The following is a 16,048-nucleotide window of genomic DNA, read 5'->3' on the forward strand; positions in this document are numbered from 1 at the left end:
GTATGGTGGCTGTTTTGAGGAAGGCATATGGTGGGTTTGTGCACCGGCGAAAGTTGCGTGGCACTAGAGAGGCTAGCAATGGTGGAAGGTGAAAGTGCATCTATACCATGGACTCACATTAGTCATGAAGAACTCACATAGTTATTGCGAAAGTTTTTATTAGTAATCGAAACAAAGTGCTAAACGCATACTCCTAGGGGAAGGGTTGGTAGGTGTTAACCATCGCGCGATCCCGACCGCAACACAAAGGATGACAATCAATAGATCAATTATGCTCCGACTTCCTAACATAGCGGTTCACCATACGTGCATGTTACGGGAATTACTAACTTCAACACAAGTATTTCTAGATTCACAACACCCTACTAACATAACTCTTAATATTACAAAATCCATGTCTCAAAACTATTTGACAGGAATCAAACTTCTCTTTCTAATCAATGCACATGAAGATGGAAGTTTTATTGTATCCTCTTTGGATTCCTATCACCTTTGGGACTACTTTCATAGCACACGCCAACTACCAAGTTGCTCAGAGAGATCACTCTCAAAAAGATATAAGTGAAGATTGAGAGTTCTTATTTCTCCAAAATATGACACCGCCGTGCTCTAAAAGATCTAAGTGAATAGCATGTGAGCTAAATTGTCTAACTCAAAGATATAAACGAAGCTCAAAGAGTATTCTAGCAAAATCACAATGAGTGCATGTCTCTCTCAAAAGGTGTGCAGCAAGGATGATTGTGACACAACAAAAAGAAATGACTCCTACAATACAAGACGCTCCACACAAAATACATATCATGTGGTGAATAAAAATATAGCTCCAAGTAATGTTACCGATGGATTGAAGATGAAAGAGGGGACGCCTTCCCGGGGCATCCCCAAGCTTAGGCTTTTTGGTGTCCTTGAATTTGGCTTGGGGTGCCTTGGGCATCCCCAAGCTTGAGCTCTGTCCACTCTTCATCCCTTTGTCCATGAGAACATCACCCAAAACCTGAAAACTTCACAACACAAAACTTAAACAGAAACTCGTGATATCATTAGCACAAGAAAACAAACTACCTACTCTTTAGGTATAGAAATCTTGATTTCTATTTATATTGGCGTTTGATTACTGTATTCTCACTTCTCCATGGCTAGTACCCTCCGATACTATCCATAGTTTCATCAAAAAAAGCAACCAACACAACAAAAACAGAATCTGTCAAAAACAGACCAGTGTGTAGCAATCTGTATACTTCGTATACTTCTGATATCTCAAAAATTCTTAACAATTACTACAGTTTGGGAAAAGGGTGTATCAACCAGCAGTAAAAAGAATCAACTCAAAATCTCTTTCTGGATAAAAATGAAAAATAATTTCGTGAGCGAAAAGTTCCTGTCGTTTTTCAGCACGATCAAACAACCATCACCAAACTAGTCATAAAGGTTTTACTTGGCTCAAACACAAAAAGAAACACAAAATACACAATCATAACAGAATTATGATGGTGTGGACGCAACAAAACAGAAAGCAAAAAGCAAAGATAAATTCACTGGGTTGCCTCCCAACAAGCGCTATTGTTTAACGCCCTTAGCTAGGCATTGATAATTCAATGATGCTCACATAAAAGACAAGAATTGAAGCACAACGAGAGCATCGTAAATCATGTGAAAATCACATCTAAGTCTAACATACTTCATATGTGTAGACATTTTATAGGAAAGCAGATTGTCAAGACAACCAATAGTTACCATATGCAAGGAAGAAGAAAGAGGCAATAACAATCTCAACACAACGAGAGGTGGTTTAGTAACATGAAAGTTTCTACCACAATCTTTTCCTCTCTCATAATAGTTACATGTGGGATCATATTCGAATTCAACAATATAGCTATCCCATAGTATATTCTTTTCATGATCCCCATGCATGCAAAGTTGACGCTCTTAAAAAATAGTGGGATTATCATCCACTAAAGTCATGACTTCTCCAAACCCACTTTCAATATTATTGCAAATATCATATTCATCCTCAGGCTTAAACAAATTTTCAAGATCATAAGAAAAATCATTAACCCAATCATGATCATTGCAACAAGTAGTGGACATAGCAAAACTAGCATCCCCAAGCTTAGGGTTTTGCATATTTTTAGCATGATTATCATTAATAGAATTTATAATGAAATCATTGCAATCATGCTTTTCATTCAAGGAGCCCTCATGACTCACTTCATAAATTTCTTCATCACCATTTTCAGATTCACTCATCTCAAGGAAAACTTGTTGGAATTACGCCCTAGAGGCAATAATAAATATAGTTATTATTATAATTCCTGTATCAAGATAATCGTTTATTATCCATGCTATAATTGTATTGAATGAAGACTCATTTACATGTGTGGATACATAGACAAAACACTGTCCCTAGCAAGCCTCTAGTTGGCTAGCCAGTTGATCAAAGATAGTCAGTGTCTTCTGATTATGAACAAGGTGTTGTTGCTTGATAACTGGATCACGTCATTAGGAGAATCATGTGATGGACTAGACCCAAACTAATAGACGTAGCATGTTGACCGTGTCATTTTGTTGCTACTGTTTTCTGCGTGTCAAGTATTTGTTCCTATGACCATGAGATCATATAACTCACTAACACCGGAGGAATACTTTGTGTGTATCAAACGTCGCAACATAACTGGGTGACTATAAAGATGCTCTACAGGTATCTCCGAAGGTGTTCGTTGAGTTAGTATGGATCAAGACTGGGATTTGTCACTCCGTGTGACGGAGAGGTATCTCGGGGCCCACTCGGTAATACAACATCACACACAAGCCTTGCAAGCAATGTAACTTAGTGTAAGTTGCGGGATCTTGTATTACAGAACGAGTAAAGAGACTTGCCGGTAAACGAGATTGAAATAGGTATGCGGATACTGACGATCGAATCTCGGGCAAGTAACATACCGAAGGACAAAGGGAATGACATACGGGATTATATGAATCCTTGGCACTAAGGTTCAAACAATAAGATTTTCGTAGAATATGTAGGATCCAATATGGGCATCCAGGTCCCGCTATTGGATATTGATCGAGGAGTCTCTCGGGTCATGTCTACATAGTTCTCGAACCCGCATGGTCTGCACACTTAAGGTTCGACGTTGTTTTATGCGTATTTGAGTTATATGTTTGGTTACCGAATGTTGTTCGGAGTCCCGGATGAGATCACGGACGTCACGAGGGTTTCCGTAATGGTCCGGAAATGAAGATTGATATATAGGATGACCTCATTTGATTACCGGAAGGTTTTCGGAGTTACCGGGAATGTACCGGGAATGACGAATGGGTTCCGGGAGTTCACCGGGGGGGGGGGGGCAACCCACCCCGGGGAAGCCCGTAGGCCTTGAGGGTGGTGCACCAGCCCTTAGTGGGCTGGTGGGACAGCCCAAAAGGGCCCTATGCGCATTGGAAGAAAAATCAAAGAGAAAAGAAAAAAAAGGAGGAGGTGGGAAAGGAAAGAAGGACTCCACCCACCAAACCAAGTAGGACTCGGTTTGGGGGGGAGTCCTTCCCCCCTTTGGCTCGGCCGACCCCCTTGGGGCTCCTTGAGCCCCAAGGCAAGGTCCCCCCTCTCCTACCTATATATACAGAGGTTTTAGGGCTGATTTGAGACGACTTTTCCACGGCAGCCCGACCACATACCTCCACGGTTTTTCCTCTAGATCGCGTTTCTGCGGAGCTCGGGCGGAGCCCTGCTGAGACGAGATCATCACCATCCTCCGGAGCGCCGTCACGCTGCCAGAGAACTCTTCTACCTCTCCGTCTCTCTTGCTAGATCAAGAAGGCCGAGATCATTGTCGAGTTGTACGTGTGCTGAACGCGGAGGTGCCGTCCGTTTGGCACTAGATCGTGGGACTGATCGCGGGATAGTTCGCGGGGCGGATCGAGGGACGTGAGGACGTTCCACTACATCAACCGCGTTCACTAACGCTTCTGCTGTACGGTCTACAAGAGTACGCAAATCACTCATCCCCTCTCGTAGATGGACATCACCATGATAGGTCTTCGTGCGCGTAGGAAATTTTTTGTTTCCCATGCGACGTTCCCCAACAAAACTCCATAGAGAAAGTCAAGTGCACTCAACTCACTAGCAATTGGTTCAACATAATTGGATCTCTTAAATAGATTACCAAGTGGATGAGGATCCATATCACTAGATTTTCAGCAAGCGAAGATGCAAGCATATTGAAGGCACATAGCACACAAGCAAAGGAAAGGCAAACGAAAAAGACAAATATTTTTGTAATTTTTGGTTTTTCAGAAGTGGGGGAGAGGAAAACGAGAGGCAAAAAAAATGCAAGAGATGAGTTTGCGACACTTACTTGGATAAGCTTCACTTAGAATAATCCCCGGTGCCAGAAATTGACACGTTGACGGGAGACTATTCTTGACTTGATCCTCCCCGGCAACGGCGCGAGAAATTGGCACGTTGGCGGGAGACTATTCTTGACTTGATCCTCCCCGGTAACGGCGCCAGAAATTCTTCTTGCTACCTCTTGAGCTTGCGTTGGTTTTTCCCTTGAAGAGGAAAGGGTGATGCAGCACAGTAGCAGTAAGTATTTCCCTCAGTTCAGGAACCAAGGTATCAATCCAGTAGGAGAATCAAGCCAAGTGTCCAGAGTTCCTACGCAAACACAAACGAGCTTGCACCCAACGCTATAAAGGGGTTGTCAATCCCTTCAAGATTGATTGCAAAGTGAGACCTGAAGGCGGAAAGTGCAACGAAGTAAAAGTGTAAGGCTGAAAATATGATGTGAAGTAGACCGGGGGCATAGTGTTCACTAGAGGCTTCTCTCAAAATAGCAAATATTATGGTGGGTGAAAAAATTACTGTCGAGCAATTGATAGAACTGCGCAAAGTCATGACGATATCTAAGGCAACGATCATACATATAAGCATCACGTCCGAGACAAGTAGACCGATACTTCCTGCATCTACTACTATTACTCCACACATCGACCGCTATCCAACATGCATCTAGTGTATTGAGTTCATGACAAACAGAGTAACGCCTTAAGCAAGATGACATGATGTAGAGGGATGAATTCATGCAATAGATATAAACCCCATCTTTTTACCCTTGATGGAAACAACACGATACGTGCCTCGCTACCCCTTCTGTCACTGGGTGAGGTCACCGCATGGTATGAACACAAAACAAAGCACTTCTCCCATTGTAAGAATCACAGATCAAGTTGGCCAAAGAAAACCCACATCTCGAAGAGAATTACAAGGATATGAAATCATGCATATAAGAGATCAGATGAAACTCAAATAAGATTCATAGATAATCTGATCATAAATCCACAATTCATCGGATCTCGACAAACACACCGCAAAAGAAAATTAAGTCGGATAGATCTCCATGAAGACCATGGATAAGTTTGTATTGAAGATCCAAGAGAGAGAAGAAGCCATCTAGCTACTAGCTATGGACCTGAAGGTCTATGGTGAACTACTCAAGCATCATCGGAGAGGCAATGGTGTTGATGAAGAAGCCCTCCGTATCCGAATCCCCCTCCGGCAGGGCACGAGAACGTGCCCCAGATGGGATCTCGCGGAGACAGAAGCTTGCGGCGGCGGAAAAGTATTTTCGTGGATCTCTTGCGTAGTTTTGGATTTTTTGGGAATTTATAGGCGGAAGAAGTAGGGCAGACGAGCAACACGGGGCCCACAAGCCTGCTAGGCGCGGGCCCCCTGGCCGCGCCTAGGGGTTTGTGGCCTCCCCTGGTGGCCTCTGCCTTGGTTCTCACGCCCCCTGCGTATCTTCTGTTCCGGAAAAAAATCTTTTTGGAAGTTTTATTCCGTTTGGACTCCGTTTAATATTCTCCTGTGAAAAGGGTCAAAAACACGGAAAAACAGGAACTGACACTTGGCACTGAGATAATAAGTTAGTCCCAAAAAAGATATAAAAGGCATACAAAACATCAAAGTATGACAAAATAATAGCATGGAACCATAAAAAATTATAGATACGTTGGAGACGTATCAGGTGCCGTCCCGTGCCCGTCCTCACCGTTGTCGATCGCCCCGCGCCGATCTCGTCGCGAGCACCACCGTGGTGAGCCTCTTGTTCTTATCTTCTTTTTAAAAGAAAAAAAATCTTGTATGATTTAGATACATACTTGTATAAATTACTTACTTTCATTATTTTTTGTTATCATATAGTGCGATGGTTTTGGTATCCGCCTCCGTCGGCCCTCATCCTGTCTATGATTCGGATGTGGTATATATTATCTTTTATAACTATTTGTTTTATTTAGTGTTTATGACAACTATGACGACCAACATGACATATATTTTTTTAATCTAGGAGGTATGTGAACCGGAAATTCCAACCCACATAGAAATTCTTGTCGAGAAGTTAAATTTGGTTGAAAAAGGAAACAAATACTTGAAGGAAAAAATGAAAATAATTGAGGATAAAAATATGGAACTCGAGTTGCATGTCGCCGATGTCATCAATGATCGCAAGATGAAGATCGACGCGATGCGGTTGAAGATGGATGCAATGCGCTTGAAGATGAATGAAATGCGCTTGAAGATTAGGAATATTAGAAAATATGTCATTGATAAAGAGGCTTGGTATCATTATGCTGTTGGGTTAATTGTTACCTTAGTTGTGATTTTGATCGCATTTGTTGTTGCATTTAAATGGTTTACATAGTTGTATGTTTTTTTATGAGAGAACTTTATGTATTTATTTTTTGCAATAATAACATTCGATCACAACTATGATCTGGTTTTAATGTGATGATAAACTTGTATTAATTTGGTCATATGTTCTGCAATGGTTTTTTGATATACTTAATTTCATAATAGAGATGAACCGCCAATGGATGTACGGTGACCGACGCACTTCGGAGTACATTACGAATCGGGACTAATGCCCGAGTCACACTTAAGTTCATACAAAATGGTATCATCGACCGAGGTTAGCAACCTTATCCTTTTCATCTGTAATTGATACAAAAATATTGCGTGTGTCAATGTACGGTGGTCATTTCACTATTCATGTATGATGCCAGATCGATGCACGTAAGCGATGGATGTATGGCGAACGACGCGGTTACGGATTTATAAAAGTCGTGCATAAATTTATCCATGTGGCTGAGGCAAACAAAGTGGATAATTTTATGCCTTGTCCATGTGTTGTTTGTCGAAACGTGCAGGAGTACTCTAGCTCGAAAAACATTCATCTCCACTTGCTTCAGAGAGGTTTCATGCCCACATATTATTGTTGGACCATGCATGGAGAAAGAGGGGTTAGGATGGAAGAAAATGAAGAAGAAGATGATGATGACACCTATGCAATGTTCATTGAAGAAAACAGTGATACTACAATGGAAGACAATGAAGAAGAAGGAGGTGAAGAACAACCGACATCAGATGAGCCCGCTGATGGTCTTGGTCGGGTCATTTCTGATGCAAAGAGAGAATGCGATACAGAAAAGGAGAAGCTGAAATTGGAGGCCATGCTAAAGGATCATAAAAAGTTGTTGTACAAAAATTGCGAAGATGGCAGCACAAAGCTCGCTACCAGACTAGAACTGTTGAAATGGAAGGCAGAAACTGGTTTATCTGACAAGGGTTTTGAGAAGTTACTGAAAATATTGAAACCGAAGCTTCCAAAGGATAACGAATTGACCGAGACTACGTACGAAGCAAAGAAGATACATGCATGCATTAATGACTGCATCCTGAACCGCGGTGAGAAGTGCGAGAATATGGATAAATGCATCCAGTTCTCGTTCGAAACCGTGATACTTCGAGAGAGATTGTCCGTTTTGTACACGAAGTGCATCCAGTTTTTCTCGTAACCCTCTCAACTTTTTAGCACAAGCTATGTGGGTGAAATGATGATACCATGCCAACTTTCAACATTTTCAGAGTTCATTTGTAGTGCTTTTCAATTTCAGGGTCAACTAGCTCAAAAATATAAGTAAATGCCCGAAAAATACCAAATGAAGTCAGAAATTGTTGAAAATTTGTGATGTGCCTTTGAATGGTACATTTTGAACACACAAAAAGTATGGAGTTCAAATAAGTTCAAAAAAATAAAATCCCTTTGTAACAGATGAGTTCTCGTTCGAAAACGTGATACTTCGAGAGAGATTGTCCGTTTTGTACACGAAGTGCATCTAGTTTTTGTCGAAACCCTCTCAACTTTTTAGCACATGCTATGTGGGTGAAATGATGATACCATGCCAACTTCCAACATTTTCAGAGATCATTTGTAGTGCTTTTCAATTTCAGGGCGAACTAGCTCAAAAAAAGTAAATGCACGAAAAATACCAAATGAAGTCAGAAATTGTTGAAAATTTGTGATGTGACTTTGAATGGTGCATTTTGAACACACAAAAAGTATGGAGTTCAAATAAGTTCAAAAAAATGAAATCCCTTTGTAACAGATGAGTTCTCGTTTGAAACCCTCATACTTTGAGAGAGATTGTTCGTTTTGCACACGAAGTGCATCTAGTTTTTGTTGTAACCCTCTCAAATTTTTAGCGCATGCTATGTGGGTGAAATGATGATACCATGCAAACTTTCAACATTTTCAGAGTTCATTTGTAGTGCTTTTCAATTTCAGGGTCAACTAGCTCAAAAATAATAATAAGTAAATGCACGAAAAATACCAAATGAAGTCAGAAATTGTTGAAAACTTGTGATGTGCCTTTGAATGGTGCATTTTGAACACACAAAAATTATGGAGTTCAAATAAGTTGAAAAAAATGAAATCCCTTTGTAACAGATGAGTTCTAGTTCGAAACCTTGATACTTCGAGAGAGATTGTCCGTTTTGTACGCGAAGTGCATCTAGTTTTTGTCGAAAGCCTCTCAACTTTTTAGCACATGATATGTGGGTGAAATGATGATACCATGCCAACTTTCAACATTTTCCGAGTTCATTTGTAGTGCTTTTGATGATACCATGCCAACTTTCAATTTGAGGGTCAACTAGCTAAAAAAAAGTAAATGCACGAAAAATGCCAAATCAAGTCAACTAAAACATTAACTAAAATGAATGAATTAAAAATAGTCAACTAAAATTATCAAAGTGCTTATTTGTTAAAAAGAATCAAGTAAAACATTAACTAAAAAGAAACAAAAAAACATCAACTCAAAAGAATTTTCATAAAGTTTTTTGGTTAAAATCATTAATAGAGAACTAAAATAGAAGACAAAAAAAAATATTTAATAGCAAAAAATGAAAGTAAAGTTGTTCATAAATTTCAAAGAATTCAAGTTTGAAAACTAAATATTTAGCTGTAAGTAGAAAAAACAAATAAATAAAGCAAAGAAGAAAACAAAAATAATGGAAAAAATTGAAAATATATGACAATTTATAAAGAAAAATCAACCTAAATTCAAAATGAGCTCACTTTGAATTTAGGTTGAATTTTGTCTTTAAATTCACATATATTTTCAGTTTTTAAATATAGAGTGCGTTTAGGCCTGTAAGCCTGCTTTAGAGAGGAGTTCGAGACGGTTGGGGGTAGTGGGGCTTATAAACCAGTCGCAGCTCCTCTCGACAAGCGAGGTGGGACTAAACTTTGAACTACCGCCAACCCCAGGTGTTTAGTCCCGGGTCGTGGCTCGAACCGAGACTAAAGACCCCCTTTAGTCCCGGGTCGAGCCACGACCCAGGACTAAAGACCCTCATTTCCCGCCCCTCCGCCTGCCGAAAAGGGGTCTTTAGTCCCGGGTCGTGGCTCGACCCGGGACTAAAGACCCCCCTTAGTCCCGGTTTGAGCCATGAACCGCGACTAAAGCTCCGCCTATATAAGCGGGAGTTGGAAATTTGTGATGTCCAAATCGCCGTTTCGATCTTCTTCCTTCTCGCGACGCGGACGAACCCTCGACGCACCCAGGCCGCGCAACACTTCCCCGACGCCGTCGCCGTCTCTGCGCTCCTCCCCGCCCCCGTCGTCGCGCTCCTCCTCGCCGTCGCCCTCCTCCCCGCCGTCCTCGCCGCGCTCCTCCTCACGGTCGCCCTCTTCCCCGTCGCCGGTGCCGCGCGTCCTCTGCCTCAAGCCCTCCTCCCCGTCGATCACCGGTGCCGCACGCGCTCCTCCATGCGTCCGGCTTCCTCATCTCTGCCGCCGGTGAGCCTCCTCTCAATGGATCGTCAAATATGCAAGTTTAAGTGATATTTGTGTAGATTATATATAGAGTATTTGTAGATATTGTACATTGGTGAATTTTCTTATAGATTGTAGAATATGTGTAGTGTATATATGCAGATGATTTAATTTGTAGAATATTTGTGGAATATTTGGTGAATTCCGTGAATATTTGTAGAATATTTGTAGTTTAAGTGATATTCAAATATGCCACAAAGTTTAAGTGATATTTGTAGTTTAAGTGAATTCCATGAACATTTGTAGTTTAAGTGATTTTCAAATATTTGTAGATGATTCAAAAAAATTGTGGAATTTTAAAAAGATAAAACAATGTAATAAAATGTTCACGGAATTTGGATTCAAAACCTAATGAATAAAAAGTTGTATATTTAAAAAATATAATAAAATGTTAAAAAATTGCATAATTAAAAGTCAAGTTTAGTTACATTCATGTGATTTCTGAGAATCCGTTAGACATATTTTAGAGTATAGATTCACTCATTTTGCTCCGTATGTTGTGTTCTGATGAAATCTTTAAAAGTTCTTATATTTTGGAACGGAGGTAGGACAAGTTTAGAAAAGTTTATTAAATAGTAGGAATTTAAATAGTAGGGCATACGATGCCCGGCCCGCATCCTCGTCGTCGACTCGGTGGCGACCACCTTCTTGATAGGCGCCACCATGTGCGGGACTGGGCTCCGCCTAGCTGGTACTGAGAGGAGTTACCTTCCGGGGCGCGCAGCTTGATGTGGAAGCAGGCTTCCGTCGTCGACCCGGAGCTTCTTTGGTGGCGGTCGCGGGGGCCACTTTCGGTGCCTAGGTTGCCGGCCCCCGAGGAGGACGTATGTCGCCATGTCTGGGAGGAGGACGAGCACGTCCGTCGGTACATGGAGGCGTTGGATGCCATGTTCTCCAGTACCTGGCAGGTTCTTCAGGGATCTCACCCGAGCTATGATCCGGTTATGGTCCCCGCTCTTTGGTTGTCCACCACCCGCGCCTCAGTACAGCGACGACTCTTTGTTGGTTGATCAGTTATATATTATTCGATGTATTATTGTATTCCAAATATGTATTATTTATGTAATCCAGATTATATATTCGATAATATTAAGTGGATTATACGATGATGCATTAATTAAGTGGATTACTCGATGATGTTTAATTAATTTGTAGATACTATGGATCCAATACACGACAGATAGGAATATCAGGAAGACGTGATGCATGGTGTCATCCGCGGGGATGATATTTTAGTTCACGATGTCGATTTCACCAATCTGTTTTTGAACGAGTCCGGCGAGGGAGATGAGTCTCTGAACACACGAGGTAGAAGCTCCGGTGAGGTAGACGCCCATGCCTCGGGCGAGGGAGGAATTAGCGGCTCCAGTGAGGAAGAAGCCGACGAGGGAGAAGCCGGCCGCTCCGGCGAGGTGCATATATATATTAATAAATTAATCCTATGCTGTCTATATACATATATTAACGCTCCTTCTTTTAGCCCTCCGGATCAAGCAAATCTTCAGTACAGACGAAACGAGGCCGAACCGAGAAGCTGGATGACGGTGAGAGATACATGATCGAAATAGTCTCAAATGTCGGGCAACCAATTGCTCCTACAGATGTAAAGCAAAAGTTTGTGAAGGCATGCAGAGTTTTTGTTAGGGACCACATCCCTATCACCACTCGAGAATGGATTAAGCCAAGGGAGGAAGGAGTCTCATATGTCGGCACATCAGCCAAAGAAAATCTTTGGAGAAAGCTCATGCTTCATTTCACCCTGCCGACACCAGAGGTGGATCCAGATGAGGAGGAGCCAAATGAGCAGGAAATGAAGAGGCGAAAAGAGGCCCTAGAGAAAAAAGTCAAGGACTGGGCTCTTAAGAAGATGGCCGATCTATTCAGGGGATGGAAAAAAAGATTGCCCACCAGGATTTTATCTTGAAAGATAAGATTCCAGATTTTGATCACGGCTATGAGAAGATTAAAGACTACTAGGCCGAATTTGTGGTGTATAAGAAACCAGAGGACACCTTGAAAAAGTCTGCAACAAATAAGACGAATGCAGGTAAGAAGAAGTACCACCATATTATGGGGTCTGGTGGCTACGGCGGTAAGATGGCTAAGTGGGAAGAACTTGAGGCATCATTTCTGGACAAAAATATCACTCCAGAGCCCTTAAGATGGCTCGAACAGGCAAGAAATGGGTTTTACGGGCATCGGGGCTTGTTGGATGTAGAAGGGAAGACAATATATAACCAAAGACACAAAGATAATCCCCTACCCATCGAGGAGATTAGACGTGCAGTACATGATGTTGAAGAGGGACGATTCTTACCCGATAGAGAGAACGACGAGCTCACACACGCCCTTGGGAATAAGGAACACAAAGGGTGAGCACGAGGCTTACCAGGCTCACCGCCATGGATTCTTGCGTTCTCCGAGGAAAGGAAGATATTTCCTGATAGAAGCCATCAGAGGAGAAAGTAAAAGGATGCACGTGATAAAGCGGCTAAGGCAGACCGACTGCATAATCTAGAAGAAGCAGTAAAGCAGCTGCAGCAGGATCAAATTGAGAGACAACAAGGTAGCGGCCAATCTCAACGGGTCATGATAGAAGCTGCATCGAATCGGAAAAGAAGTGTTGCTTCCACGCAGCTCCAGGATGAGGGTGATGATGCACTGACTACGGATCCTCCTCGTCGCTACCCAGTGGATGATATCACAGAGAGCACACCTTGTGAGCTAAAGGTGAAACTTTCTAACTTAAGGTTGACACTGGCGGTCGGCATGGCCGTACCAATTGTACATAATCCAACTTGGCATTGCTCTCCGGTTCCACAAGGGTACGCTGTCGTCGCGGTGGATGAAGTGATGAAAGATTATGAGGAGCTGAAGCTCGACCACCGTGTAGGTGAAGATATGGATTTGACTCAACTTGGAGAAGTCAAGAAACAAACCATTGTATGGCCAGAGGAGGACATATTGCTTCCAAATTGGATGCCAAGGGCACCGACTCCTCATAGCAGCAATCCTTCTTCGCCTCCACCTCACCAGTCTCCAGCGCAACTGTCGTCTTCGCCGCCTCACCAATCTCCAGCGCAACCGTCGTCTTCTCCGCCTCACAAGTCTCTAGCGCAGCCGTTTCCACTGTCGCATCAGTCGTCTCCACTGCCTCGTCAGCTGTCTCCATCCACTGAGGATCAAAGCAAAAAGCGGAAACGTACCCCCGCTAATAGTTGCGGCAGAAAGGGGATCCGATCACCAAAACGTAAGTTGTCGCCCCTCCTTAAAGTACCTCATGCGAATATGGAGAAGAGACCTTGGGACTATAGCGGAGAGGACAATATTAAGAGGGAAGACGCCCAACATGAACAGTGGAAGGCTCAAGTGGCTAACAAGAAGAAACCGAAAGAGTCAGAGTTCCTGGACACCCCAGAAGAACACGCCGCGTGCGTGAAAATGCTGAAAAACCTTGCAGATCCCCCGCCACCGTTGCGAGCAGACTATGAACGCTCTATTCTCAAGTCGGCTCAGGAAAAAAGTAGCGGTTGAAGAGTAGTACGTCCAGCGGGAAATCATTCACCCACCTCGGACAACAGAAAAACCAATCGTGCCCCCCACTCAAAGTGTATTCCGATACAAATGTCTGCTCGAGTGGAGCTGCGGTCCAGCAGAGGAATGATGAAACAGCTGGCATCAATCCAGATTTTCTAGAACAATACGGAGAAGCGGCCAAGGCTCAAGGAATGTCTATTGATGAGTACTTAAACCATTTGGAGGTATTCACCGACATAGCATATATGTACCGATATGGGGATCCTCTCGTCAAACCTGAGTTAGTCAACGAGCTACCAAAAGGTGTCTATCTAGCTCAAAAGATATAAGTGAACCACAATGAGCATTCTAGCAAAATCGCAATGAGTGCATGTCTCTCTCAAAAGGTGTGCAACAAGGATGACTGTGACACAACAAAAAGAAAAGACTCCTACGATACAAGACGCTCCAAGCAAGACACATATCATGTGGTGAATAAAAATATAGCTCCAAGTAATGTTACCGATGGATTGAAGACGAAAGAGGGGATGCCTTCCCGGGGCATCCCCAAGCTTAGGCTTTTTCGTGTCCTTGAATTTGGCTTGGGATGCCTTGGGCATCCCCAAGCTTGAGCTCTTTCCACTCTTTATCCATTTGTCCATGAGAACATCACCCAAAACTTGAAAACTTCACAACACAAAACTTAAACAGAAACTCGTGATATCATTAGCACAAGAAAACAAGATACCACCACTTTAGATACTGTTGCAAAGTTCATTTCTATTTATATTGGTGTTAGATTACTGTATTCTCACTTCTACTTTGCTAGTACCCCCCGATACTATCCATAGTTTCATCAAAACAAGCAACCAACTCAACAAAAAACAGAATCTGTCAAAAACAGACCAGTCTGTAGCAATCTGTATACTTCGTATATTTCTGTTACCTCAAAAATTCTAAAAATTTGGAATGCCTGGGAAAAAGGCATATCAACCAGAATAAAAAAACAATCAACTCAAAATCTCTTTCTGAATAAAAATGAAAAATAATCTCGTGAGCGAAAAGTTTCTGTCTTTTTCCAGCAGGATCAAACAACCATCACCAAGACTAGTCATAAATGTTTTGCATGGCTCAAACACAAAAAACACAATCATAACAGAATTATGATGGTGTGGACGCAATAAAATAGAAAGAAAAAAGCAAAGATAAATTCATTGGGTTGCCTCCCAACAAGCGCTATTGTTTAACGCCCTTAGCTAGGCATTGATAGTTCGATGATGCTCACATAAAAGATAGCAATCGGACACGAAGAGAGCATCATGAAACATGTGAAAATCACATATAAGTCTAACATACTTCCTATGCATAGGCATCTTATAGGAAAACAGATTGTCAAGACAACCAATAGTTACCATATGGAAGGAAAAAGAAAGAGACAATAGCAATCTCCACATAACTAGAGGTGATTTAGTGATATGAAAGTTTATACCACAATATTTTCCTATCTCATAACAATTACATGTGGGATCATATTCAAATTCAACAATATAGCTATCACATAGGATATTCTTTTGATGATCCACAAGCATGCAAAGTTGACGCTCTTCAAAAATAGTGGGATTATCATCAACTAAAGTCTTGACTTCTCCAATCCCACTTTCAATATTATTGCAAATATCAAATCCATCATGAGGCTTAAACAAATTTTCAAGATCATAAGAAAAATTATCACCACAATCACGATCATTGCAACAAGTAGTGGACATAGAAAAACTAGCATCGCCAAGCTTAGGGTTTTGCATATTTTTGGCATGATTGTCATTAATAGAATTTATAACGAAATCATTGCAATCATGCTTTTCATTCAAGGAGCCCTCGTGAATCATTTCATAAATTTCTTCATGATGATTTTCAGATTCACGCATCTCAAGCAAAACTCCATAGAGAAAGTCAAGTGCACTCAACTCACTAGCAATTGGTTCCACATAAGTGGATCTCTTAAAGAGATTAGCAAGTGGGTGAGGATCCATATCACTAGATTTTCAGCAAGCGAAGATGCAAGCATATTGAAGGCACATAACACACAAGCAAACAGAAAGCAAGCGAAAGAAAGTGGCAAACGAAAAAGGCAAACGAAAAAGGAAAATATTTTCGTAAATTTTTGTTTTTCAGAAGTGGGGGAGAGGAAAACGAGAGGCAAAAAAAAGTAAATGCAAGAGATGAGTTTGCGACACTTACTTGGATGAGTTATTGAATTGATCCTCCCCGGCAACAGTGCCAGAAATTGGCACGTTGATGGGAGACTATTCTTGACTTGATCCTCCCCGGCAACGGCGCCAGAAATTCTTCTCCTACGG

The sequence above is a fragment of the Hordeum vulgare genome, chromosome 2H (genome assembly GCF_904849725.1).
Source record: "Hordeum vulgare subsp. vulgare chromosome 2H, MorexV3_pseudomolecules_assembly, whole genome shotgun sequence".
In the NCBI taxonomy this organism is placed as follows: Eukaryota; Viridiplantae; Streptophyta; class Magnoliopsida; order Poales; family Poaceae; genus Hordeum; species Hordeum vulgare.